Source organism: Crinia signifera, chromosome 12 (assembly GCF_055691185.1).
Source record: "Crinia signifera chromosome 12, ASM5569118v1, whole genome shotgun sequence".
NCBI lineage: Eukaryota > Metazoa > Chordata > Amphibia > Anura > Myobatrachidae > Crinia > Crinia signifera.
The window spans coordinates 48589687-48613045 of NC_139228.1; the positions used below are offsets into that span (position 1 = coordinate 48589687).

The 23359-nt window shown below is 39.0% G+C and overlaps 37 non-coding genes and 14 pseudogenes across 37 annotated transcripts; all 51 read right to left on the reverse strand.

Moving 5' to 3' along the window:
- Nucleotides 1–112: 112 nt before the first annotated feature.
- Nucleotides 113–231, reverse strand: LOC146050765 (5S ribosomal RNA; annotated as a pseudogene).
- A 344-nt stretch (nucleotides 232–575) lies between these two features.
- On the reverse strand, nucleotides 576–694 carry LOC146051051 (5S ribosomal RNA). Its single transcript, XR_014466471.1, has one exon. It is a non-coding gene; the product is annotated as a 5S ribosomal RNA (ribosomal RNA).
- Nucleotides 695–1035: 341 nt separating this feature from the next.
- On the reverse strand, nucleotides 1036–1154 carry LOC146051450 (5S ribosomal RNA; annotated as a pseudogene).
- A 345-nt stretch (nucleotides 1155–1499) lies between these two features.
- Nucleotides 1500–1619, reverse strand: LOC146051326 (5S ribosomal RNA). The gene has a single exon (XR_014466720.1). It is a non-coding gene; the product is annotated as a 5S ribosomal RNA (ribosomal RNA).
- Nucleotides 1620–1964: 345 nt separating this feature from the next.
- Nucleotides 1965–2083, reverse strand: LOC146051484 (5S ribosomal RNA; annotated as a pseudogene).
- Nucleotides 2084–2427: 344 nt separating this feature from the next.
- Nucleotides 2428–2546, reverse strand: LOC146051276 (5S ribosomal RNA). Its single transcript, XR_014466675.1, has one exon. It is a non-coding gene; the product is annotated as a 5S ribosomal RNA (ribosomal RNA).
- Nucleotides 2547–2879: 333 nt separating this feature from the next.
- Nucleotides 2880–2998, reverse strand: LOC146051117 (5S ribosomal RNA). The gene has a single exon (XR_014466531.1). It is a non-coding gene; the product is annotated as a 5S ribosomal RNA (ribosomal RNA).
- A 345-nt stretch (nucleotides 2999–3343) lies between these two features.
- Nucleotides 3344–3462, reverse strand: LOC146051467 (5S ribosomal RNA; annotated as a pseudogene).
- Nucleotides 3463–3807: 345 nt separating this feature from the next.
- Nucleotides 3808–3926, reverse strand: LOC146051357 (5S ribosomal RNA). The gene has a single exon (XR_014466748.1). It is a non-coding gene; the product is annotated as a 5S ribosomal RNA (ribosomal RNA).
- A 344-nt stretch (nucleotides 3927–4270) lies between these two features.
- Nucleotides 4271–4389, reverse strand: LOC146051304 (5S ribosomal RNA). Its single transcript, XR_014466700.1, has one exon. It is a non-coding gene; the product is annotated as a 5S ribosomal RNA (ribosomal RNA).
- A 345-nt stretch (nucleotides 4390–4734) lies between these two features.
- On the reverse strand, nucleotides 4735–4853 carry LOC146050768 (5S ribosomal RNA; annotated as a pseudogene).
- A 344-nt stretch (nucleotides 4854–5197) lies between these two features.
- LOC146051053 (5S ribosomal RNA) lies at nucleotides 5198–5316 on the reverse strand. The gene has a single exon (XR_014466473.1). It is a non-coding gene; the product is annotated as a 5S ribosomal RNA (ribosomal RNA).
- Nucleotides 5317–5657: 341 nt separating this feature from the next.
- On the reverse strand, nucleotides 5658–5776 carry LOC146051309 (5S ribosomal RNA). Its single transcript, XR_014466705.1, has one exon. It is a non-coding gene; the product is annotated as a 5S ribosomal RNA (ribosomal RNA).
- A 346-nt stretch (nucleotides 5777–6122) lies between these two features.
- LOC146050884 (5S ribosomal RNA) lies at nucleotides 6123–6241 on the reverse strand. Its single transcript, XR_014466367.1, has one exon. It is a non-coding gene; the product is annotated as a 5S ribosomal RNA (ribosomal RNA).
- Nucleotides 6242–6586: 345 nt separating this feature from the next.
- On the reverse strand, nucleotides 6587–6705 carry LOC146051313 (5S ribosomal RNA). The gene has a single exon (XR_014466709.1). It is a non-coding gene; the product is annotated as a 5S ribosomal RNA (ribosomal RNA).
- Nucleotides 6706–7048: 343 nt separating this feature from the next.
- On the reverse strand, nucleotides 7049–7167 carry LOC146051031 (5S ribosomal RNA). Its single transcript, XR_014466453.1, has one exon. It is a non-coding gene; the product is annotated as a 5S ribosomal RNA (ribosomal RNA).
- A 342-nt stretch (nucleotides 7168–7509) lies between these two features.
- Nucleotides 7510–7628, reverse strand: LOC146050790 (5S ribosomal RNA; annotated as a pseudogene).
- Nucleotides 7629–7962: 334 nt separating this feature from the next.
- LOC146051465 (5S ribosomal RNA) lies at nucleotides 7963–8080 on the reverse strand (annotated as a pseudogene).
- A 345-nt stretch (nucleotides 8081–8425) lies between these two features.
- LOC146051468 (5S ribosomal RNA) lies at nucleotides 8426–8544 on the reverse strand (annotated as a pseudogene).
- A 345-nt stretch (nucleotides 8545–8889) lies between these two features.
- Nucleotides 8890–9008, reverse strand: LOC146051097 (5S ribosomal RNA). The gene has a single exon (XR_014466513.1). It is a non-coding gene; the product is annotated as a 5S ribosomal RNA (ribosomal RNA).
- Nucleotides 9009–9352: 344 nt separating this feature from the next.
- Nucleotides 9353–9471, reverse strand: LOC146051131 (5S ribosomal RNA). The gene has a single exon (XR_014466544.1). It is a non-coding gene; the product is annotated as a 5S ribosomal RNA (ribosomal RNA).
- A 345-nt stretch (nucleotides 9472–9816) lies between these two features.
- LOC146050755 (5S ribosomal RNA) lies at nucleotides 9817–9935 on the reverse strand (annotated as a pseudogene).
- A 345-nt stretch (nucleotides 9936–10280) lies between these two features.
- LOC146051000 (5S ribosomal RNA) lies at nucleotides 10281–10399 on the reverse strand. Its single transcript, XR_014466426.1, has one exon. It is a non-coding gene; the product is annotated as a 5S ribosomal RNA (ribosomal RNA).
- A 344-nt stretch (nucleotides 10400–10743) lies between these two features.
- Nucleotides 10744–10862, reverse strand: LOC146051122 (5S ribosomal RNA). Its single transcript, XR_014466536.1, has one exon. It is a non-coding gene; the product is annotated as a 5S ribosomal RNA (ribosomal RNA).
- Nucleotides 10863–11207: 345 nt separating this feature from the next.
- LOC146050756 (5S ribosomal RNA) lies at nucleotides 11208–11326 on the reverse strand (annotated as a pseudogene).
- Nucleotides 11327–11671: 345 nt separating this feature from the next.
- LOC146050882 (5S ribosomal RNA) lies at nucleotides 11672–11790 on the reverse strand. Its single transcript, XR_014466366.1, has one exon. It is a non-coding gene; the product is annotated as a 5S ribosomal RNA (ribosomal RNA).
- Nucleotides 11791–12132: 342 nt separating this feature from the next.
- Nucleotides 12133–12251, reverse strand: LOC146051231 (5S ribosomal RNA). The gene has a single exon (XR_014466634.1). It is a non-coding gene; the product is annotated as a 5S ribosomal RNA (ribosomal RNA).
- Nucleotides 12252–12596: 345 nt separating this feature from the next.
- LOC146050753 (5S ribosomal RNA) lies at nucleotides 12597–12715 on the reverse strand (annotated as a pseudogene).
- A 344-nt stretch (nucleotides 12716–13059) lies between these two features.
- LOC146051132 (5S ribosomal RNA) lies at nucleotides 13060–13178 on the reverse strand. Its single transcript, XR_014466545.1, has one exon. It is a non-coding gene; the product is annotated as a 5S ribosomal RNA (ribosomal RNA).
- Nucleotides 13179–13524: 346 nt separating this feature from the next.
- On the reverse strand, nucleotides 13525–13643 carry LOC146051471 (5S ribosomal RNA; annotated as a pseudogene).
- A 346-nt stretch (nucleotides 13644–13989) lies between these two features.
- Nucleotides 13990–14108, reverse strand: LOC146051356 (5S ribosomal RNA). Its single transcript, XR_014466747.1, has one exon. It is a non-coding gene; the product is annotated as a 5S ribosomal RNA (ribosomal RNA).
- A 345-nt stretch (nucleotides 14109–14453) lies between these two features.
- LOC146051233 (5S ribosomal RNA) lies at nucleotides 14454–14572 on the reverse strand. Its single transcript, XR_014466636.1, has one exon. It is a non-coding gene; the product is annotated as a 5S ribosomal RNA (ribosomal RNA).
- Nucleotides 14573–14917: 345 nt separating this feature from the next.
- LOC146051218 (5S ribosomal RNA) lies at nucleotides 14918–15036 on the reverse strand. The gene has a single exon (XR_014466622.1). It is a non-coding gene; the product is annotated as a 5S ribosomal RNA (ribosomal RNA).
- Nucleotides 15037–15380: 344 nt separating this feature from the next.
- Nucleotides 15381–15499, reverse strand: LOC146051377 (5S ribosomal RNA). The gene has a single exon (XR_014466766.1). It is a non-coding gene; the product is annotated as a 5S ribosomal RNA (ribosomal RNA).
- Nucleotides 15500–15843: 344 nt separating this feature from the next.
- Nucleotides 15844–15962, reverse strand: LOC146051056 (5S ribosomal RNA). Its single transcript, XR_014466476.1, has one exon. It is a non-coding gene; the product is annotated as a 5S ribosomal RNA (ribosomal RNA).
- A 345-nt stretch (nucleotides 15963–16307) lies between these two features.
- LOC146051472 (5S ribosomal RNA) lies at nucleotides 16308–16426 on the reverse strand (annotated as a pseudogene).
- Nucleotides 16427–16771: 345 nt separating this feature from the next.
- LOC146051024 (5S ribosomal RNA) lies at nucleotides 16772–16890 on the reverse strand. The gene has a single exon (XR_014466447.1). It is a non-coding gene; the product is annotated as a 5S ribosomal RNA (ribosomal RNA).
- A 344-nt stretch (nucleotides 16891–17234) lies between these two features.
- Nucleotides 17235–17353, reverse strand: LOC146051107 (5S ribosomal RNA). Its single transcript, XR_014466522.1, has one exon. It is a non-coding gene; the product is annotated as a 5S ribosomal RNA (ribosomal RNA).
- Nucleotides 17354–17695: 342 nt separating this feature from the next.
- Nucleotides 17696–17814, reverse strand: LOC146051187 (5S ribosomal RNA). Its single transcript, XR_014466594.1, has one exon. It is a non-coding gene; the product is annotated as a 5S ribosomal RNA (ribosomal RNA).
- Nucleotides 17815–18156: 342 nt separating this feature from the next.
- LOC146051189 (5S ribosomal RNA) lies at nucleotides 18157–18275 on the reverse strand. The gene has a single exon (XR_014466596.1). It is a non-coding gene; the product is annotated as a 5S ribosomal RNA (ribosomal RNA).
- A 343-nt stretch (nucleotides 18276–18618) lies between these two features.
- Nucleotides 18619–18737, reverse strand: LOC146051260 (5S ribosomal RNA). Its single transcript, XR_014466660.1, has one exon. It is a non-coding gene; the product is annotated as a 5S ribosomal RNA (ribosomal RNA).
- A 343-nt stretch (nucleotides 18738–19080) lies between these two features.
- LOC146051105 (5S ribosomal RNA) lies at nucleotides 19081–19199 on the reverse strand. Its single transcript, XR_014466520.1, has one exon. It is a non-coding gene; the product is annotated as a 5S ribosomal RNA (ribosomal RNA).
- Nucleotides 19200–19541: 342 nt separating this feature from the next.
- On the reverse strand, nucleotides 19542–19660 carry LOC146051087 (5S ribosomal RNA). Its single transcript, XR_014466504.1, has one exon. It is a non-coding gene; the product is annotated as a 5S ribosomal RNA (ribosomal RNA).
- Nucleotides 19661–20003: 343 nt separating this feature from the next.
- On the reverse strand, nucleotides 20004–20122 carry LOC146051372 (5S ribosomal RNA). The gene has a single exon (XR_014466761.1). It is a non-coding gene; the product is annotated as a 5S ribosomal RNA (ribosomal RNA).
- Nucleotides 20123–20461: 339 nt separating this feature from the next.
- On the reverse strand, nucleotides 20462–20580 carry LOC146051010 (5S ribosomal RNA). The gene has a single exon (XR_014466435.1). It is a non-coding gene; the product is annotated as a 5S ribosomal RNA (ribosomal RNA).
- Nucleotides 20581–20923: 343 nt separating this feature from the next.
- LOC146050948 (5S ribosomal RNA) lies at nucleotides 20924–21042 on the reverse strand. Its single transcript, XR_014466390.1, has one exon. It is a non-coding gene; the product is annotated as a 5S ribosomal RNA (ribosomal RNA).
- A 344-nt stretch (nucleotides 21043–21386) lies between these two features.
- LOC146051018 (5S ribosomal RNA) lies at nucleotides 21387–21505 on the reverse strand. Its single transcript, XR_014466441.1, has one exon. It is a non-coding gene; the product is annotated as a 5S ribosomal RNA (ribosomal RNA).
- A 343-nt stretch (nucleotides 21506–21848) lies between these two features.
- Nucleotides 21849–21967, reverse strand: LOC146051161 (5S ribosomal RNA). Its single transcript, XR_014466571.1, has one exon. It is a non-coding gene; the product is annotated as a 5S ribosomal RNA (ribosomal RNA).
- Nucleotides 21968–22311: 344 nt separating this feature from the next.
- On the reverse strand, nucleotides 22312–22430 carry LOC146051455 (5S ribosomal RNA; annotated as a pseudogene).
- Nucleotides 22431–22773: 343 nt separating this feature from the next.
- On the reverse strand, nucleotides 22774–22892 carry LOC146051106 (5S ribosomal RNA). Its single transcript, XR_014466521.1, has one exon. It is a non-coding gene; the product is annotated as a 5S ribosomal RNA (ribosomal RNA).
- A 342-nt stretch (nucleotides 22893–23234) lies between these two features.
- LOC146051088 (5S ribosomal RNA) lies at nucleotides 23235–23353 on the reverse strand. The gene has a single exon (XR_014466505.1). It is a non-coding gene; the product is annotated as a 5S ribosomal RNA (ribosomal RNA).
- Nucleotides 23354–23359: the final 6 nt, after the last annotated feature.

Below are 23359 nucleotides of genomic sequence, written 5' to 3' on the forward strand. Positions count from 1 at the left end.
ATGGCTATTGTGTCTGTTTGACCTCTCCCAAATGTCTGTATTGGCAATAAAAATAAAAAGTTTCCAATTTACATAGCAAGAGAATAAAAACAATTTGCCAGTAATGGGAAAAAACCTACAGCACCTGGTGTTTCCATGTGGTCTCCCACCCAAGTACTAACCAGACCCAACACTGCTTAGCTTCCAAGATCAGACAAGATTGGGCGTATCCAATGTCGTATGGCTGTTGGTGAGACACCGGCACTTTTTTGCCATATTCTACTTCTATAACCAGGTAAGCTAATAAAAAAGTTTCCTAACTGTATTGGCTTACTGAAAAAAATCATGTGTTGGTAATGTAAAAAGACCTACAGGACATGATATTAGCAGGTGGTCTCAAATTGAACTACTAAAGAGGCTCAACACTGTTTAGCTGCCAAAAGCAGTTGGATTTGGGCCGAAACGTTGTGGTAAGTCTTTAGGTGATGGCTATTGTGTCTCTTTGACCTCTCCCAAATGACTGTGTTTGCAATAAAAAGAAAAAGTTTCCAATTTAAATAGCTAGAGAATAAAAACAATTTGCCAGTAATGGGAAATCCCTACAGCACCTGGTGTTCCCATGTGGTCACCCACCCAAGTACTAACCAGGCCCATCACTGCTTAGCTTCCAAGATCAGACGAGATTGGGCGTATCCAATGTGGTATGGCTGTAGGTGAGATACAGGCACTTTTTTGCACTCTTCTACTTCTATAACCAGGTAAGTTAATAAAAAAGTTTCCTAACTGTTTTGGCTTACTGAAAAAAATCATGTGTTGGTAATGTAAAAAGACCTACAGGACATGATATAAGCAGGTGGTCTCAAATTAAACTACTAAAGAGGCTCAACACTGTTTAGCTGCCAAAAGCAGTTGGAATTGGGCCTAAACAGTGTGGTAATTTTTCAGGTGATGGCTATTGTGTCTGTTTGACCTCTTCCAAATGTCTGTACTGGCAATAAAAAAAGTTTCCAATTTAAATAGCTAGAGAATAAAAACAATTTGCCAGTAATGGGAAAAAACCTACAGCAACTGGTGTTCCCATGTGGTCTCCCACCCAAGTACTTACCAGGCCCAACACTGCTTACCTTCCAAGATCAGACGAGATTGGGCGTATCCAAAGTGGTATGGCTGTTGGTAAGATAACGGCACTTTTTTGCCCTCTTCTACTTCTATAACCAGGTAAGCTAATCAAAAAGTTTTCTAACTGTTTTGGCTTACTGAAAAAAATCATGTGTTGATAATGTAAAAATACCTACAGGACATGATATAAGCATGTGGTCTCAAATTAAACTACTAAAGAGGCTCAACACTGTTTAGCTGCCAAAAGCAGTTGGAATTGGGCCTAAACAGTGTGGTAAGTTTTTAGGTGATGGCTATTGTGTCTGTTTGACCTCTCCCAAATGTCTGTATTGGCAATAAAAAGAAAAAGTTTCCAATTTAAATAGCTAGAGAATAAATACAATTTGCCAGTAATGGGAAAAAACCTACAGCACCTGGTGTTCCCATTGTGGTCTCCCACCCAAGTACTAAACAGGCCCAACACTGCTTAGCTTCCAAGATCAGACGAGATTGGGCGTATCCAATGTGGTATGGCTGTAGGTGAGATACAGGCCCTTTTTTTCCCTCTTCTACTTCTATAACCAGGTAAGTTAATAAAAAAGTTTCCTAACTGTATTGACTTACTGAAAAAAATCATGTGTTGATAATGTAAAAAGACCTAAAGGACATGATATTAGCAGGTGGTCTCAAATTAAACTACTAAAGAGGCTCAACACTGTTTAGCTGCCAAAAGCAGTTGGAATTGGGCTGAAACAGTGTGGTAAGTCTTTAGATGATGGCTATTGTGTCTGTTTGACCTCTCCCAAATGTCTGTATTGGCAATAAAAATAAAAACTTTCCAATTTACAAAGCAAGAGAATAAAAACAATTTGCCAGTAATGGGAAAAAACCTACAGCACCTGGTGTTTCCATGCGGTCTCCCACCCAAGTACTAACCAGACCCAACACTGCTTAGCTTCCAAGATCAGACAAGATTGGGCGTATCCAATGTGGTATAGCTGTTGGTGAGACACCAGCACTTTTTTGCCATCTTCTACTTCTATAACCAGGTAAGCTAATAAAAAAGTTTCCTAACTGTATTGGCTTACTGAAAAAAATCATGTGTTGGTAATGTAAAAAGACCTACAGGACATGATATTAGCAGGTGGTCTCAAATTAAACTACTAAAGAGGCTCAACACTGTTTAGCTGCCAAAAGCAGTTGGAATTGGGCCGAAACGTTGTGGTAAGTCTTTAGGTGATGGCTATTGTGTCTCTTTGACCTCTCCCAAATGACTGTATTTGCAATAAAAAGAAAAAGTTTCCAATTTAAATAGCTAGAGAATAAAAACAATTTGCCAGTAATGGGAAATCCCTACAGCACCTGGTGTTTCCATGTGGTCACCCACCCAAGTACTAACCAGGCCCATCACTGCTTAGCTTCCAAGATCAGACGAGATTGGGCGTATCCAATGTGGTATGGCTGTAGGTGAGATACAGGCACTTTTTTGCACTCTTCTACTTCTATAACCAGGTAAGCTAATAAAAAAGTTTCCTAACTGTTTTGGCTTACTGAAAAAAATCATTTGTTGGTAATGTAAAAAGACCTACAGGACATGATATAAGCAGGTGGTCTCAAATTAAACTACTAAAGAGGCTCAACACTGTTTAGCTGCCAAAAGCAGTTGGAATTGGGCCTAAACAGTGTGGTAAGAGGCTATTGTGTCTGTTTGACCTCTTCCAAATGTCTGTACTGGCAATAAAAAAAAAAGTTTCCAATTTAAATAGCTAGAGAATAAAAACAATTTGCCAGTAATGGGAAAAAACCTACAGCAACTGGTGTTCCCATGTGGTCTCCCACCCAAGTACTAACCAGGCCCAACACTGCTTAGCTTCCAAGATCAGACGAGATTGGGCGTATCCAATGTGGTATGGCTGTAGGTGAGATACATGCCCTTTTTTGCCCTCTTCTACCTCTATAACCAGGTAAGTTAATAAAAAAGTTTCCCAACTGTATTGGCTTACTGAAAAAAATCATGTGTTGGTAATGTAAAAAGACCTAAAGGACATGATATTAGCAGGTGGTCTCAAATTAAACTACTAAAGAGGCTCAACACTGTTTCGCTGCCAAAAGCAGTTGGAATTGGGCCGAAACAGTGTGGTAAGTGTTTAGATGATGGCTATTGTGTCTGTTTGACCTCTCCCAAATGTCTGTATTGGCAATAAAAATAAAAAGTTTCCAATTTAAATAGCAAGAGAATAAAAACAATTTGTCAGTAATGGGAAAAAACCTACAGCACCTGGTGTTCCCATGTGGTCTCCCACCCAAGTACTAAATAGGCCCATCACTGCTTAGCTTCCAAGATCAGACGAGATTAGGCTTATTCAATGTGGTATGGCTGTAGGTAAGATACAGGCACTTTTTTACCCTCTTCTACTTCTATAACCAGGTAAGCTAATCAAAAAGTTTTCTAACTGTTTTGGCTTACTGAAAAAAATCATGTGTTGATAATGTAAAAAGACCTACAGGACATGATATAAGCATGTGGTCTCAAATTAAACTACTAAAGAGGCTCAACACTGTTTAGCTGCCAAAAGCAGTTGGAATTGGGCCTAAGCAGTGTGGTAAGTTTTTAGGTGATGGCTATTGTGTCTGTTTGACCTCTCCCAAATGTCTGTATTGGCAATAAAAAGAAAAAGTTTCCAATTTAAATAGCTAGAGAATAAAAACAATTTGCCAGTAATGGGAAAAAACCTACAGCACCTGGTGTTCCCATGTGGTCTCCCACCCAAGCACTAACCAGGCCCATCACCGCTTAGCTTCCAAGATCAGACGAGATTGGGCGTATCCAAGGTGGTATGGCTGTAGGTGAGATACAAGCACTTTTTTGCACTCTTCTACTTCTATAACCAGGTAAGCTAATAAAAAGGTTTCCTAACTGTTTTGGCTTACTGAAAAAAATCATGTGTTGATAATGTAAAAGACCTACAGGACATGATATAAGCATGTGGTCTCAAATTAAACTACAAAAGAGGCTCAACACTGTTTAGCTGCCAAAAGCAGTTGGGATTGGGCCTAAACAGTTTGGTAAATTTTTAGGTGATGGCTTTTGTGTCTGTTTGACCTCTTCCAAATGCCTGTACTGGCAATAAAAAAAAAAGTTTCCAATTTAAATAGCTAGAGAATAAAAACAATTTGCCAGTAATGGAAAAAAAACCTACAGCACCTGGTGTTCCCATGTGGTCACCCACCCAAGTACTAACCAGGCCCAACACTGCTTAGCTTCCAAGATCAGACGAGATTGGGCGTATCCAATGTGGTATGGCTGTAGGTGAGAAACAGGCCCTTTTTTGCCCTCTTCTACTTCTATAACCAGGTAAGTTAATAAAAAAGTTTCCTAACTGTATTGGCTTACTGAAAAAAATCATGTGTTGATAATATAAAAAGACCTAAAGGACATGATATTAGCAGGTGGTCTCAAATTAAACTACTAAAGAGGCTCAACACTGTTTAGCTGCCAAAAGCAGTTGGAATTGGGCTGAAACAGTGTGTTAAGTCTTTAGATGATGGCTATTGTGTCTGTTTGACCTCTCCCAAATATCTGTATTGGCAATAAAAATAAAAAGTTTCCAAATTACATAGCAAGAGAATAAAAACAATTTGCCAGTAATGGGAAAAAACCTACAGCACCTGGTGTTTCCATGTGGTCTCCCACCCAAGTACTAACCAGACCTATCACTGCTTAGCTTCCAAGATCAGACAAGATTGGGCGTATCCAATGTGGTATGGCTGTTGGTGAGACACAGGCACTTTTTTGCCATCTTCTACTTCTATAACCAGGTAAGCTAATAAAAAAGTTTCCTAACTGTATTGGCTTACTGAAAAAAATCATGTGTTGGTAATGTAAAAAGACCTATAGGACATGATATTAGCAGGTGGTCTCAAATTAAACTACTAAAGAGGCTCAACACTGTTTAGCTGCCAAAAGCAGTTGGAATTGGGCCGAAACGTTGTGGTAAGTCTTTAGGTGATGGGTATTGTGTCTCTTTGACCTCTCCCAAATGACTGTATTTGCAATAAAAAGAAAAAGTTTCCAATTTAAATAGCTAGAGAATAAAAACAATTTGCCAGTAATGGGAAATCCCTACAGCACCTGGTGTTCCCATGTGGTCACCCACCCAAGTACTAACCAGGCCCATCACTGCTTAGCTTCCAAGATCAGACGAGATTGGGCGTATCCAATGTGGTATGGCTGTAGGTGAGATACAGGCACTTTTTGCACTCTTCTACTTCTATAACCAGGTAAGCTAATAAAAAAGTTTCCTAACTGTTTTGGCTTACTGAAAAAAATCATGTGTTGGTAATGTAAAAAGACCTACAGGACATGATATAAGCAGGTGGTCTCAAATTAAACTACTAAAGAGGCTCAACACTGTTTAGCTGCCAAAAGCAGTTGGAATTGGGCCTAAACAGTGTGGTAATTTTTCAGGTGATGGCTATTGTGTCTGTTTGACCTCTTCCAAATGTCTGTACTGGCAATAAAAAAAAGTTTCTAATTTAAATAGCTAGAGAATAAAAACAATTTGCCAGTAATGGGAAAAAACCTACAGCAACTGGTGTTCCCATGTGGTCTCCCACCCAAGTACTTACCAGGCCCAACACTGCTTAGCTTCCAAGATCAGACGAGATTGGGCGTATTCAATGTGGTATGGCTGTTGGTGAGATAATGGCACTTTTTTGCCCTCTTCTACTTCTATAACCAGGTAAGCTAATCAAAAAGTTTTCTAACTGTTTAGGCTTACTGAAAAAAATCATGTGTTGATAATGTAAAAAGACCTACAGGACATGATATAAGCATGTGGTCTCAAATTAAACTACTAAAGAGGCTCAACACTGTTTAGCTGCCAAAAGCAGTTGGAATTGGGCCTAAACAGTGTGGTAAGTTTTTAGGTGATGGCTATTGTGTCTGTTTTAACCTCTCCCAAATGTCTGTATTGGCAATAAAAAGAAAAAGTTTCCAATTTAAATAGCTAGAGAATAAAAACAATTTGCCAGTAATGGGAAAAAACCTACAGCACCTGATGTTCCCATGTGGTCTCCCACCCAAGTACTAACCAGGCCCAACACTGCTTAGCTTCCAAGATCAGACGAGATTGGGCGTATCCAATGTGGTATGGCTGTAGGTGAGATACAGGCCCTTTTTTGCCCTCTTCTACTTCTATAACCAGGTAAGCTAATCAAAAAGTTTTCTAACTGTTTTGGCTTACTGAAAAAAATCATGTGTTGATAATGTAAAAAGACCTACAGGACATGATATAAGCATGTGGTCTCAAATTAAACTACTAAAGAGGCTCAACACTGTTTAGCTGCCAAAAGCAGTTGGAATTGGGCCTAAACAGTGTGGTAAGTTTTTAGGTGATGGCTATTGTGTCTGTTTGACCTCTCCCAAATGTCTGTATTGGCAATAAAAAGAAAAAGTTTCCAATTTAAATAGCTAGAGAATAAAAACAATTTGCCAGTAATGGGAAAAAACCTACAGCACCTGGTGTTCCCATGTGGTCTCCCACCCAAGCACTAACCAGGCCCATCACTGCTTAGCTTCCAAGATCAGACGAGATTGGGCGTATCCAAGGTGGTATGGCTGTAGGTGAGATACAAGCACTTTTTTGCACTCTTCTACTTCTATAACCAGGTAAGCTAATAAAAAGGTTTCCTAACTGTTTTGGCTTACTGAAAAAAAACATGTGTTGATAATGTAAAAGACCTACAGGACATGATATAAGCATGTGGTCTCAAATTAAACTACAAAAGAGGCTCAACACTGTTTAGCTGCCAAAAGCAGTTGGGATTGGGCCTAAACAGTTTGGTAAGTTTTTAGGTGATGGCTTTTGTGTCTGTTTGACCTCTTCCAAATGCCTGTATTGGCAATAAAAAAAAAAGTTTCCAATTTAAATAGCTAGAGAATAAAAACAATTTGCCAGTAATGGGAAAAAACCTACAGCACCTGGTGTTCCTATGTGGTCTCCCACCCAAGTACTAACCAGGCCCATCACTGCTTAGCTTCCAAGATCAGACGAGATTGGGCGTATCCAATGTGGTATGGCTGTAGGTGAGATACAAGCACTTTTTTGCACTCTTCTACTTCTATAACCAGGTAAGCTAATAAAAAGGTTTCCTAACTGTTTTGGCTTACTGAAAAAAATCATGTGTTGGTAATGTAAAAAGACCTACAGGACATGATATAAGCAGGTGGTCTCAAATTAAACTACTAAAGAGGCTCAACACTGTTTAGCTGCCAAAAGCAGTTGGAATAAGGCCTAAACAGTGTGGTAAGTTTTTAGGTGATGGCTATTGTGTCTGTTTGACCTCTTCCAAATGTCTGTACTGGCAATAAAAAAAAGTTTCCAATTTAAATATCTAGAGAATAAAAACAATTTGCCAGTAATGGGAAAAAACCTACAGCAACTGGTGTTCCCATGTGGTCTCCCACCCAAGTACTAAATAGGCCCATCACTGCTTAGCTTCCAAGATCAGACGAGATTAGGCTTATTCAATGTGGTATGGCTGTATGTAAGATACAGGCACTTTTTTACCCTCTTCTACTTCTATAACCAGGTAAGATAATCAAACAGTTTTCTAACTTTTTTGGCTTACTGAAAAAAATCATGTGTTGATAATGTAAAAAGACCTAAAGGACATGATATAAGCAGGTGGTCTCAAATTAAACTACAAAAGAGGCTCAGCACTGTTTAGCTGCCAAAAGCAGTTGGGATTGGGCCTAAACAGTTTGGTAAGAGGCTATTGTGTCTGTTTGACCTCTTCCAAATGTCAGTACTGGCAATAAAAAAAAAAAGTTTCCAATTTAAATAGCTAGAGAATAAAAACAATTTGCCAGTAATGGGAAAAAACCTACAGCACCTGGTGTTCCCATGTGGTCTCCCACCCAAGTACTAACCAGGCCCAACACTGCTTAGTTACAAGATCAGACGAGATTGGGCGTATCCAATGTGGTATGGCTGTAGGTGAGATACATGCCCTTTTTTGCCCTCTTCTACCTCTATAACCAGGTAAGTTGATAAAAAAGTTTCCCAACTGTATTGGCTTACTGAAAAAAATCATGTGTTGGTAATGTAAAAAGACCTAAAGGACATGATATTAGCAGGTGGTCTCAAATTAAACTACTAAAGAGGCTCAACACTGTTTCGCTGCCAAAAGCAGTTGGAATTGGGCCGAAACAGTGTGGTAAGTCTTTAGATGATGGCTATTGTGTCTGTTTGACCTCTCCCAAATGTCTGTATTGGCAATAAAAATAAAAAGTTTCCAATTTAAATAGCAAGAGAATAAAAACAATTTGCCAGTAATGGGAAAAAACCTACAGCACCTGGTGTTCCCATGTGGTCTCCCACCCAAGTACTAAATAGGCCCATCACTGCTTAGCTTCCAAGATCAGACGAGATTAGGCTTATTCAATGTGGTATGGCTGTAGGTAAGATACAGGCACTTTTTTACCCTCTTCTACTTCTATAACCAGGTAAGCTAATCAAAAAGTTTTCTAACTGTTTTGGCTTACTGAAAAAAATCATGTGTTGATAATGTAAAAAGACCTACAGGACATGATATAAGCATGTGGTCTCAAATTAAACTACTAAAGAGGCTCAACACTGTTTAGCTGCCAAAAGCAGTTGGAATTGGGCCTAAACAGTGTGGTAAGTTTTTAGGTGATGGCTATTGTGTCTGTTTGACCTCTCCCAAATGTCTGTATTGGCAATAAAAAGAAAAAGTTTCCAATTTAAATAGCTAGAGAATAAAAACAATTTGCCAGTAATGGGAAAAAACCTACAGCACCTGGTGTTCCCATGTGGTCTCCCACCCAAGTACTAACCAGGCCCATCACTGCTTAGCTTCCATGATCAGACGAGATTGGGTGTATCCAATGTGGTATGGCTGTAGGTGAGATACAAGCACTTTTTTGCACTCTTCTACTTCTATAACCAGGTAAGCTAATAAAAAGGTTTCCTAACTGTTTTGGCTTACTGAAAAAAATCATGTGTTGATAATGTAAAAAGACCTACAGGACATGATATAAGCATATGGTCTCAAATTAAACTACAAAAGAGGCTCAACACTGTTTAGCTGCCAAAAGCAGTTGGGATTGGGCCTAAACAGTTTGGTAAGTTTTTAGGTGATGGCTTTTGTGTCTGTTTGACCTCTTCCAAATGCCTGTACTGGCAATAAAAAAAAAAGTTTCCAATTTAAATAGCTAGAGAATAAAAACAATTTGCCAGTAATGGGAAAAAACCTACAGCACCTGGTGTTCCCATGTGGTCACCCACCCAAGTACTAACCAGGCCCATCACTGCTTAGCTTCCAACATCAGACGAGATTGGGCGTATCCAATGTGGTATGGCTGTAGGTGAAATACAAGCACTTTTTTGCACTCTTCTACTTCTATAACCAGGTAAGCTAATAAAAAGGTTTCCTAACTGTTTTGGCTTACTGAAAAAAATCATGTGTTGGTAATGTAAAAAGACCTAAAGGACATGATATTAGCAGGTGGTCTCAAATTAAACTACTAAAGAGGCTCAACACTGTTTCGCTGCCAAAAGCAGTTGGAATTGGGCCGAAACAGTGTGGTAAGTCTTTAGATGATGGCTATTGTGTCTGTTTGACCTCTCCCAAATGTCTGTATTGGCAATAAAAATAAAAAGTTTCCAATTTAAATAGCAAGAGAATAAAAACAATTTGCCAGTAATGGGAAAAAACCTACAGCACCTGGTGTTCCCATGTGGTCTCCCACCCAAGTACTAAATAGGCCCATCACTGCTTAGCTTCCAAGATCAGACGAGATTAGGCTTATTCAATGTGGTATGGCTGTATGTAAGATACAGGCACTTTTTTACCCTCTTCTACTTCTATAACCAGGTAAGATAATCAAACAGTTTTCTAACTGTTTTGGCTTACTGAAAAAAATCATGTGTTGATAATGTAAAAAGACCTACAGGACATGATATAAGCATGTGGTCTCAAATTAAACTACTAAAGAGGCTTAACACTGTTTAGCTGCCAAAAGCAGTTGGAATTGGGCCTAAACAGTGTGGTAAGTTTTTAGGTGATGGCTATTGTGTCTGTTTGACCTCTCCCAAATGTCTGTATTGGCAATAAAAAGAAAAAGTTTCCAATTTAAATAGCTAGAGAATAAAAACAATTTGCCAGTAATGGGAAAAAACCTACAGCACCTGGTGTTCCCATGTGGTCTCCCACCCAAGTACTAACCAGGCCCATCACTGCTTAGCTTCCAAGATCAGACGAGATTGGGCGTAGCCAATGTGGTATGGCTGTAGGTGAGATACAAGCACTTTTTTGCACTCTTCTACTTCTATAACCAGGTAAGCTAATAAAAAGGTTTCCTAACTGTTTTGGCTTACTGAAAAAAATCATGTGTTGATAATGTAAAAAGACCTACAGGACATGATATAAGCATGTGGTCTCAAATTAAACTACAAAAGAGGCTCAACACTGTTTAGCTGCCAAAAGCAGTTGGGATTGGGCCTAAACAGTTTGGTAAGTTTTTAGGTGATGGCTTTTGTGTCTGTTTGACCTCTTCCAAATGCCTGTACTGGCAATAAAAAAAAAAGTTTCCAATTTAAATATCTAGAGAATAAAAACAATTTGCCAGTAATGGGAAAAAACCTACAGCACCTGGTGTTCCCATGTGGTCTCCAACCCAAGTACTAACCAGGCCCAACACTGCTTAGCTTCCAAGATCAGACGAGATTGGGCGTATCCAATGTGGTATGGCTGTAGGTGAGATACAAGCACTTTTTTGCACTCTTCTACTTCTATAACCAGGTAAGCTAATAAAAAGGTTTCCTAACTGTTTTGGCTTACTGAAAAAAATCATGTGTTGGTAATGTAAAAAGACCTAAAGGACATGATATTAGCAGGTGGTCTCAAATTAAACTACTAAAGAGGCTCAACACTGTTTCGCTGCCAAAAGCAGTTGGAATTGGGCCGAAACAGTGTGGTAAGTCTTTAGATGATGGCTATTGTGTCTGTTTGACCTCTCCCAAATGTCTGTATTGGCAATAAAAATAAAAAGTTTCCAATTTAAATAGCAAGAGAATAAAAACAATTTGCCAGTAATGGGAAAAAACCTACAGCACCTGGTGTTCCCATGTGGTCTCCCACCCAAGTACTAAATAGGCCCATCACTGCTTAGCTTCCAAGATCAGACGAGATTAGGCTTATTCAATGTGGTATGGCTGTATGTAAGATACAGGCACTTTTTTACCCTCTTCTACTTCTATAACCAGGTAAGATAATCAAACAGTTTTCTAACTGTTTTAGCTTACTGAAAAAAATCATGTGTTGATAATGTAAAAAGACCTACAGGACATGATATAAGCATGTGGTCTCAAATTAAACTACTAAAGAGGCTCAACACTGTTTAGCTGCCAAAAGCAGTTGGAATTGGGCCTAAACAGTGTGGTAAGTTTTTAGGTGATGGCTATTGTGTCTGTTTGACCTCTCCCAAATGTCTGTATTGGCAATAAAAAGAAAAAGTTTCCAATTTTAATAGCTAGAGAATAAAAACAATTTGCCAGTAATGGGAAAAAACCTACAGCACCTGGTGTTCCCATGTGGTCTCCCACCCAAGTACTAACCAGGCCCATCACTGCTTAGCTTCCAAGATCAGACGAGATTGGGCGTATCCAATGTGGTATGGCTGTAGGTGAGATACAAGCACTTTTTTGCACTCTTCTACTTCTATAACCAGGTAAGCTAATAAAAAGGTTTCCTAACTGTTTTGGCTTACTGAAAAAAATCATGTGTTGATAATGTAAAAAGACCTACAGGACATGATATAAGCATGTGGTCTCAAATTAAACTACAAAAGAGGCTCAACACTGTTTAGCTGACAAAAGCAGTTGGGATTGGGCCTAAACAGTTTGGTAAGTTTTTAGGTGATGGCTTTTGTGTCTGTTTGACCTCTTCCAAATGCCTGTACTGGCAATAAAAAAAAGTTTCCAATTTAAATATCTAGAGAATAAAAACAATTTGCCAGTAATGGGAAAAAACCTACAGCACCTGGTGTTCCCATGTGGTCTCCAACCCAAGTACTAACCAGGCCCAACACTGCTTAGCTTCCAAGATCAGACGAGATTGGGCGTAACCAATGTGGTATGGCTGTAGGTGAGATACATGCCCTTTTTTGCCCTCTTCTACTTCTCTAACCAGGTAAGTTAATAAAAAAGTTTCCCAACTGTATTGGCTTACTGAAAAAAATCATGTGTTGGTAATGTAAAAAGACCTAAAGGACATGATATTAGCAGGTGGTCTCAAATTAAACTACTAAAGAGGCTCAACACTGTTTCGCTGCCAAAAGCAGTTGGAATTGGGCCGAAACAGTGTGGTAAGTCTTTAGATGATGGCTATTGTGTCTGTTTGACCTCTCCCAAATGTCTGTATTGGCAATAAAAATAAAAAGTTTCCAATTTAAATAACAAGAGAATAAAAACAATTTGCCAGTAATGGGAAAAAACCTACAGCACCTGGTGTTCCCATGTGGTCTCCCACCCAAGTACTAAATAGACCCATCACTGCTTAGCTTCCAAGATCAGACGAGATTAGGCTTATTCAATGTGGTATGGCTGTAGGTAAGATACAGGCACTTTTTTACCCTCTTCTACTTCTATAACCAGGTAAGCTAATAAAAAGGTTTCCTAACTGTTTTGGCTTACTGAAAAAAATCATGTGTTGATAATGTAAAAAGACCTACAGGACATGATATAAGCATGTGGTCTCAAATTAAACTACAAAAGAGGCTCAACACTGTTTAGCTGCCAAAAGCAGTTGGGATTGGGCCTAAACAGTTTGGTAAGTTTTTAGGTGATGGCTTTTGTGTCTGGTTGACCTCTTCCAAATGCCTGTACTGGCAATAAAAAAAAAAGTTTCCAATTTAAATAGATAGAGAATAAAAACAATTTGCCAGTAATGGGAAAAAACCTACAGCACCTGGTGTTCCCATGTGGTCACCCACCCAAGTACTAACCAGGCCCATCACTGCTTAGCTTCCAACATCAGACGAGATTGGGCGTATCCAATGTGGTATGGCTGTAGGTGAAATACAAGCACTTTTTTGCACTCTTCTACTTCTATAACCAGGTAAGCTAATAAAAAGGTTTCCTAACTGTTTTGGCTTACTGAAAAAAATCATGTGTTGGTAATGTAAAAAGACCTAAAGGACATGATATTAGCAGGTGGTCTCAAATTAAACTACTAAAGAGGCTCAACACTGTTTCGCTGCCAAAAGCAGTTGGAATTGGGCCGAAACAGTGTGGTAAGTCTTTAGATGATGGCTATTGTGTCTGTTTGACCTCTCCCAAATGTCTGTATTGGCAATAAAAATAAAAAGTTTCCAATTTAAATAGCAAGAGAATAAAAACAATTTGCCAGTAATGGGAAAAAAACCTACAGCACCTGGTGTTCCCATGTGGTCTCCCACCCAAGTACTAAATAGGCCCATCACTGCTTAGCTTCCAAGATCAGACGAGATTAGGCTTATTCAATGTGGTATGGCTGTAGGTGAAATACAAGCACTTTTTTGCACTCTTCTACTTCTATAACCAGGTAAGCTAATAAAAAGGTTTCCTAACTGTTTTGGCTTACTGAAAAAAATCATGTGTTGGTAATGTAAAAAGACCTAAAGGACATGATATTAGCAGGTGGTCTCAAATTAAACTACAAAAGAGGCTCAACACTGTTTAGCTGCCAAAAGCAGTTGGGATTGGGCCTAAACAGTTTGGTAAGTTTTTAGGTGATGGCTTTTGTGTCTGTTTGACCTCTTCCAAATGCCTGTACTGGCAATAAAAAAAAAAAGTTTCCAATTTAAATAGCTAGAGAATAAAAACAATTTGCCAGTAATGGGAAAAAAACCTACAGCACCTGGTGTTCCCATGTGGTCACCCACCCAAGTACTAACCAGGCCCATCACTGCTTAACTTCCAACATCAGACAAGATTGGGCATATCCAATGTGGTATGGCTGTAGGTGAAATACAAGCACTTTTTTGCACTCTTCTACTTCTATAACCAGGTAAGCTAATAAAAAGGTTTCCTAACTGTTTTGGCTTACTGAAAAAAATCATGTGTTGGTAATGTAAAAAGACCTAAAGGACATGATATTAGCAGGTGGTCTCAAATGAAACTACTAAAGAGGCTCATCACTGTTTAGCTGCCAAAAGCAGTTGGAATTGGGCCGAAACAGTGTGGTAAGTTTTTAGGTGATGGTTATTGTGTCTGTTTGACCTCTCCCAAATGTCTGTATTGGCAATAAAAATAAAAAGTTTCCATTTTAAATTGCAAGAGAATAAAAACAATTTGCCAGTAATGGGAAAAAACCTACAGCACCTGGTGTTCCCATGTGGTCACCCACCCAAGTACTAACCAGGCCCATCACTGCTTAGCTTCCAAGATCAGACGAGATTAGGCTTATTCAATGTGGTATGGCTGTAGGTAAGATACAGGCACTTTTTTACCCTCTTCTACTTCTATAAACAGGTAAGCTAATCAAAAAGTTTTCTAACTGTTTTGGCTTACTGAAAAAAATCATGTGTTGATAATGTAAAAAGACCTACAGGACATGATATAAGCATGTGGTCTCAAATTAAACTACTAAAGAGGCTCAACACTTTTTAGCTGCCAAAAGCAGTTGGAATTGGGCCTAAACAGTGTGGTAAGTTTTTAGGTGATGGCTATTGTGTCTGTTTGACCTCTACCAAATGTCTGTATTGGCAATAAAAAAAAAAAGTTTCCAATTTAAATAGCTAGAGAATAAAAACAATTTGCCAGTAATGGGAAAAAACCTACAGCACCTGGTGTTCCCATGTGGTCTCCCACCCAAGTACTAACCAGGCCCATCACTGCTTAGCTTCCAAGATCAGACGAGATTGGACATGTCCAATGTGGTATGGCTGTAGGTGAGATACAAGCACTTTTTTGCACTCTTCTACTTCTATAACCAGGTAAGCTAATAAAAAGGTTTCCTAACTGTTTTGGCTTACTGAAAAAAATCATGTGTTGATAATGTAAAAAGACCTACAGGACATGATATAAGCATGTGGTCTCAAATTAAACTACAAAAGAGGCTCAACACTGTTTAGCTGCCAAAAGCAGTTGGGATTGGGCCTAAACAGTTTGGTAAGTTTTTAGGTGATGGCTTTTGTGTCTGTTTGACCTCTTCCAAATGACTGTACTGGCAATAAAAAAAAAAGTTTCCAATTTAAATAGCTAGAGAATAAAAACAATTTGCCAGTAATGGGAAAAAACCTACAGCACCTGGTGTTCCCATGTGGTCACCCACCCAAGTACTTACCAGGCCCATCACTGCTTAGCTTCCAACATCAGACAAGATTGGGCGTATCCAATGTGGTATGGCTGTAGGTGAAATACAAGCACTTTTTTGCACTCTTCTACTTCTATAACCAGGTAAGCTAATAAAAAGGTTTCCTAACTGTTTTGGCTTACTGAAAAAAATCATGTGTTGATAATGTAAAAAGACCTACAGGACATGATATAAGCATGTGGTCTCAAATTAAACTACTAAAGAGGCTCAACACTGTTTAGCTGCCAAAAGCAGTTGGGATTGGGCCTAAACAGTTTGGTAAGTTTTTAGGTGATGGCTTTTGTGTCTGTTTGACCTCTTCCAAATGCCTGTACTGGCAATAAAAAAAAAAGTTTCCAATTTAAATAGCTAGAGAATAAAAACAATTTGCCAGTAATGGGAAAAAATCTACAGCACCTGGTGTTCCCATGTGGTCTCCCACCCAAGTACTAACCAGGCCCAACACTGCTTAGCTTCCAAGATCAGACGAGATTGGGCGTATCCAATGTGGTATGGCTGTAAGTGAGATACATGCCCTTTTTTGCCCTCTTCTACTTCTCTAACCAGGTAAGTTAATAAAAAAGTTTCCCAACTGTATTGGCTTACTGAAAAAAATCATGTGTTGGTAATGTAAAAAGACCTAAAGGACATGATATTAGCAGGTGGTCTCAAATTAAACTACTAAAGAGGCTCATCACTGTTTAGCTGCCAAAAGCAGTTGGAATTGGGCCGAAACAGTGTGGTAAGTTTTTAGGTGATGGTTATTGTGTCTGTTTGACCTCTCCCAAATGTCTGTATTGGCAATAAAAATAAAAAGTTTCCAATTTAAATAGCAAGAGAATAAAAACAATTTGCCAGTAATGGGAAAAAACCAACAGCACCTGGTGTTCCCATGTGGTCTCCCACCCAAGTACTAACCAGGCCCATCACTGCTTAGCTTCCAAGATCAGACGAGATAAGGCTTATTCAATGTGGTATGGCTGTAGGTAAGATACAGGCACTTTTTTACCCTCTTCTACTTCTATAACCAGGTAAGCTAATCAAAAAGTTTTCTAACTGTTTTGGCTTACTGAAAAAAATCATGTGTTGATAATGTAAAAAGACCTACAGGACATGATATAAGCATGTGGTCTCAAATTAAACTACTAAAGAGGCTCAACACTTTTTAGCTGCCAAAAGCAGTTGGAATTGGGCCTAAACAGTGTGGTAAGTTTTTAGGTGATGGCTATTGTGTCTGTTTGACCTCTACCAAATGTCTGTATTGGCAATAAAAAAAAAAAGTTTCCAATTTAAATAGCTAGAGAATAAAAACAATTTGCCAGTAATGGGAAAAAACCTACAGCACCTGGTGTTCCCATGTGGTCTCCCACCCAAGTACTAACCAGGCCCATCACTGCTTAGCTTCCAAGATCAGACGAGATTGGGCATGTCCAATGTGGTATGGCTGTAGGTGAGATACAAGCACTTTTTTGCACTCTTCTACTTCTATAACCAGGTAAGCTAATAAAAAGGTTTCCTAACTGTTTTGGCTTACTGAAAAAAATCATGTGTTGATAATGTAAAAAGACCTACAGGACATGATATAAGCATGTGGTCTCAAATTAAACTACAAAAGAGGCTCAACACTGTTTAGCTGCCAAAAGCAGTTGGGATTGGGCCTAAACAGTTTGGTAAGTTTTTAGGCTATGGCTATTGTGTCTGTTTGACCTCTTCCAAATGTCTGTACTGGCAATAAAAAAAAAAGTTTCCAATTTAAATAGCTAGAGAATAAAAACAATTTGCCAGTAATGGGAAAAAACCTACAGCACCTGGTGTTCCCATGTGGTCACCCACCCAAGTACTAACCAGGCCCATCACTGCTTAGCTTCCAAGATCAGACGAGATTGGGCGTATCCATTGTGGTACGGCTGTAGGTGAGATACAGTCACTTTTTTGCACTCTTCTACTTCTATAACCAGGTAAGCTAATAAAAAAGTTTCCTAACTGTTTTGGCTTACTGAAAAAAATCATGTGTTGATAATGTAAAAAGACCTACAGGACATGATATAAGCAGGTGGTCCCAAATTAAACTATTAAAGAGGCTCAACACTGTTTAGCTGCCAAAAGCAGTTGGGATTGGGCCTAAACAGTGTGGTAAGTTTTTAGGTGATGGCTATTGTGTCTGTTTGACCTCTTCCAAATGTCTGTACTGGCAATAAAAAAAAGTTTCCAATTTAAATAGCTAGAGAATAAAAACAATTTGCCAGTAATGTGAAAAAACCTACCGCACCTGGTGTTCCCATGTGGTCTCCCACCCAAGTACTAACCAGGCCCATCACTGCTTAGCTTCCAAGATCAGATGAGATTGGGCGTATCCAATGTAGTATGGCTGTAGGTGAGATACAGGCACTTTTTTGCACTCTTCTACTTCTATAACCAGGTAAGCTAATAAAAAAGTTTCCTAACTGTTTTGGCTTACTGAAAAAAATCATGTGTTGATAATGTAAAAAGACCTACAGGACATGATATAAGCAGGTGGTCTCAAATTAAACTACTAAAGAGGCTCAACACTGTTTAGCTGCCAAAAGCAGTTGGGATTGGGCCTAAACAGTGTGGTAAGTTTTTAGGTGATGGCTATTGTGTCTGTTTGACCTCTTCCAAATGTCTGTACTGGCAATAAAAAAAAGTTTCCAATTTAAATAGCTAGAGAATAAAAACAATTTGCCAGTAATGGGAAAAAACCTACCGCACCTGGTGTTCCCATGTGGTCTCCCACCCAAGTACTAACCAGGCCCATCACTGCTTAGCTTCCAAGATCAGATGAGATTGGGCGTATCCAATGTAGTATGGCTGTAGGTGAGATACAGGCACTTTTTTGCACTCTTCTACTTCTATAACCAGGTAAGCCAATAAAAAAGTTTCCTAACTGTTTTGGCTTACTGAAAAAAATCATGTGTTGGTAATGTAAAAAGACCTACAGGACATAATTTTAGCAGGTGGTCTCAAATTAAACTACTAAAGAGGCTCAACACTGTTTAGCTGCCAAAAGCAGTTGGAATTGGGCCTAAACAGTGTGGTAAGTTTTTAGGTGATGGCTATTGTGTCTGTTTGACCTCTTCCAAATGTCTGTACTGTCAATAAAAAAAAAGTTTCCAATTTAAATAGCTAGAGAATAAAAACAATTTGCCAGTAATGGGAAAAAACCTACCGCACCTGGTGTTCCCATGTGGTCTCCCACCCAAGTACTAAACAGGCCCAACACTGCTTAGCTTCCAAGATCAGACGAGATTGGGTGTGTCCAATGTGGTATGGCTATAGATGAGATACAGGCACTTTTTTGCCCTCTTCTACTTCCATAACCAGGTAAGCTAATAAAAAAGTTTCCTAACTGTTTTGGCTTACTGAAAAAAATCATGTGTTGGTAATGTAAAAAGACCTACAGGACATAATTTTAGCAGGTGGTCTCAAATTAAACTACTAAAGAGGCTCAACACTGTTTAGCTGCCAAAAGCAGTTGGAATTGGGCCTAAACAGTGTGGTAAGTTTTTAGGTGATGGCTATTGTGTCTGTTTGACCTCTTCCAAATGTCTGTACTGTCAATAAAAAAAAAGTTTCCAATTTAAATAGCTAGAGAATAAAAACAATTTGCCAGTAATGGGAAAAAACCTACCGCACCTGGTGTTCCCATGTGGTCTCCCACCCAAGTACTAACCAGGCCCATCACTGCTTAGCTTCCAAGATCAGACGAGATTGGGCGTATCCAATGTGGTATGGCTGTAGGTGAGATACAGGCACTTTTTTGCTCTCTTCTACTTCTATAACCAGGTAAGCTAATAAAAAAGTTTCCTAACTGTTTTGGCTTACTGAAAAAAATCATGTGTTGATAATGTAAAAAGACCTACAGGACATGATATAAGCAGGTGGTCCCAAATTAAACTACTAAAGAGGCTCAACACTGTTTAGCTGCCAAAAGCAGTTGGGATTGGGCCTAAACAGTGTGGTAAGTTTTTAGGTGATGGCTATTGTGTCTGTTTGACCTCTTCCAAATGTCTGTACTGGCAATAAAAAAAAGTTTCCAATTTAAATAGCTAGAGAATAAAAACAATTTGCCAGTAATGGGAAAAAACCTACCGCACCTGGTGTTCCCATGTGGTCTCCCACCCAAGTACTAACCAGGCCCATCACTGCTTAGCTTCCAAGATCAGATGAGATTGGGTGTATCCAATGTAGTATGGCTGTAGGTGAGACACAGGCACTTTTTTGCACTCTTCTACTTCTATAACCAGGTAAGCTAATAAAAAAGTTTCCTAACTGTTTTGGCTTACTGAAAAAAATCATGTGTTGGTCATGTAAAAAGACCTACAGGACATGATATAAGCAGGTGGTCTCAAATTAAACTACTAAAGAGGCTCAACACTGTTTAGCTGCCAAAAGCAGTTGGAATTGGGCCTAAACAGTGTGGTAAGTTTTTAGGTGATGGCTATTGTGTCTGTTTGACCTCTTCCAAATGTCTGTACTGGCAATAAAAAAAAGTTTCCAATTTATATAGCTAGAGAATAAAAACAATTTGCCAGTAATGGGAAAAAAACCTACAGCACCTGGTGTTCCCATGTGGTCACCCACCCAAGTACTAACCAGGCCCATCACTGCTTAGCTTCCAAGATCAGACGAGATTGGGCGTATCCAATGTGGTATGGCTGTAGGTGAGATACAGACACTTTTTTGCACTCTTCTACTTCTATAACCAGGTAAGCTAATAAAAAAGTATCCTAACTGTTTTGGCTTACTGAAAAAAATCATGTGTTGATAATGTAAAAAGACCTACAGGACATGATATAAGCAGGTGGTCTCAAATTAAACTACTAAAGAGGCTCAACACTGTTTAGCTGCCAAAAGCAGTTGGGATTGGGCCTAAACAGTGTGGTAAGTTTTTAGGTGATGGCTATTGTGTCTGTTTGACCTCTTCCAAATGTCTGTACTTGAAATAAAAAAGTTTCCAATTTAAATAGCTAGAGAATAAAAACAATTTGCCAGTAATGGGAAAACCCTACAGCACCTGGTGTTCCCATGTGGTCACCCACCCAAGTACTAACCAGGCCCATCACTGCTTAGCTTCCAAGATCAGACGAGATTGGGCGTATCCAATGTGGTATGGCTGTAGGTGAGATACAGGCACTTTTTTGCTCTCTTCTACTTCTATAACCAGGTAAGCTAATAAAAAAGTTTCCTAACTGTTTTGGCTTACTGAAAAAAATCATGTGTTGGTCATGTAAAAAGACCTACAGGACATGATATAAGCAGGTGGTCTCAAATTAAACTACTAAAGAGGCTCAACACTGTTTAGCTGCCAAAAGCAGTTGGGATTGGGCCTAAACAGTGTGGTAAGTTTTTAGGTGATGGCTATTGTGTCTGTTTGACCTCTTCCAAATGACTGTACTGTCAATAAAAAAAAAGTTTCCAATTTAAATAGCTAGAGAATAAAAACAATTTGCCAGTAATGGGAAAAAACCTACAGCACCTGGTGTTCCCATGTGGTCACCCACCCAAGTACTAACCAGGCCCATCACTGCTTAGCTTCCAAGATCAGACGAGATTGGGCGTATTCATTGTGGTATGGCTGTAGGTGAGATAAAGGCACTTTTTTGCACTCTTCTACTTCTATAACCAGGTAAGCTAATAAAAAAGTTTCCTAACTGTTTTGGCTTACTGAAAAAAATCATGTGTTGATAATGTAAAAAGACCTACAGGACATGATATAAGCAGGTGGTCTCAAATTAAACTACTAAAGAGGCTCAACACTGTTTAGCTGCCAAAAGCAGTTGGAATTGGGCCTAAACACTGTGGTAAGTTTTTAGGTGATAGCTATTGTGTCTGTTTGACCTCTTCCAAATGTCTGTACTGGCAATAAAAAGAAAAAGTTTCCAATTTAAATAGCTAGAGAATAAAAACAATTTGCCAGTAATGGTAAAAACCTACAGCACCTGGTGTTCCCATGTGGTCTCCCACCCAAGTACTAAACAGGCCCAACACTGCTTAGCTTCCAAGATCAGACGAGATTGGGTGTGTCCAATGTGGTATGGCTATAGATGAGATACAGGCACTTTTTTGCCCTCTTCTACTTCCATAACCAGGTAAGCTAATAAAAAAGTTTCCTAACTGTTTTGGCTTACTGAAAAAAATCATGTGTTGGTAATGTAAAAAGACCTACAGGACATAATATTAGCAGGTGGTCTCAAATTAATCTACTAAAGAGGCTCAACACTGTTTAGCTGCCAAAAGCAGTTGGAATTGGGCCTAAACAGTGTGGTAAGTTTTTAGGTGATGGCTATTGTGTCTGTTTGACCTCTTCCAAATGTCTGTACTGTCAATAAAAAAAAAGTTTCCAATTTAAATAGCTAGAGAATAAAAACAATTTGCCAGTAATGGGAAAAAACCTACAGCACCTGGTGTTCCCATGTGGTCACCCACCCAAGTACTAACCAGGCCCATCACTGCTTAGCTTCCAAGATCAGACGAGATTGGGCGTATCGATTGTGGTATGGCTGTAGGTGAGATACAGGCACTTTTTTGCCCTCTTCTACTTCTATAACCAGGTAAGCTAATAAAAAAGTTTCCTAACTGTTTTGGCTTACTGAAAAAAATCATGTGTTGATAATGTAAAAAGACCTACAGGACATGATATAAGCAGGTGGTCTCAAATTAAACTACTAAAGATTCTCAACACTGTTTAGCTGCCAAAAGCAGTTGGAATTGGGCCTAAACTCTGTGGTAAGTTTTTAGGTGATAGCTATTGTGTCTGTTTGACCTCTTCCAAATGTCTGTACTGGCAATAAAAAGAAAAAGTTTCCAATTTAAATAGCTAGAGAATAAAAACAATTTGCCAGTAATGGGAAAAACATACAGCAACTGGTGTTCCCATGTGGTCTCCCACCCAAGTACAAAACAGGCCCAACACTGCTTAGCTTCCAAGATCAGACGAGATTGGGTGTGTCCAATGTGGTATGGCTATAGATGAGATACAGGCACTTTTTTGCCCTCTTCTACTTCCATAACCAGGTAAGCTAATAAAAAAGTTTCCTAACTGTTTTGGCTTACTGAAAAAAATCATGTGTTGGTAATGTAAAAAGACCTACAGGACATAATTTTAGCAGGTGGTCTCAAATTAAACTACTAAAGAGGCTCAACACTGTTTAGCTGCCAAAAGCAGTTGGAATTGGGCCTAAACAGTGTGGTAAGTTTTTAGGTGATGGCTATTGTGTCTGTTTGACCTCTTCCAAATGTCTGTACTGTCAATAAAAAAAAAGTTTCCAATTTAAATAGCTAGAGAATAAAAACAATTTGCCAGTAATGGGAAAAAACCTACCGCACCTGGTGTTCCCATGTGGTCTCCCACCCAAGTACTAACCAGGCCCATCACTGCTTAGCTTCCAAGATCAGACGAGATTGGGCGTATCCAATGTGGTATGGCTGTAGGTGAGATATAGGCACTTTTTTGCTCTCTTCTACTTCTATAACCAGGTAAGCTAATAAAAAAGTTTCCTAACTGTTTTGGCTTACTGAAAAAAATCATGTGTTGATAATGTAAAAAGACCTACAGGACATGATATAAGCAGGTGGTCCCAAATTAAACTACTAAAGAGGCTCAACACTGTTTAGCTGCCAAAAGCAGTTGGGATTGGGCCTAAACAGTGTGGTAAGTTTTTAGGTGATGGCTATTGTGTCTGTTTGACCTCTTCCAAATGTCTGTACTGGCAATAAAAAAAAGTTTCCAATTTAAATAGCTAGAGAATAAAAACAATTTGCCAGTAATGGGAAAAAACCTACCGCACCTGGTGTTCCCATGTGGTCTCCCACCCAAGTACTAACCAGGCCCATCACTGCTTAGCTTCCAAGATCAGATGAGATTGGGTGTATCCAATGTAGTATGGCTGTAGGTGAGACA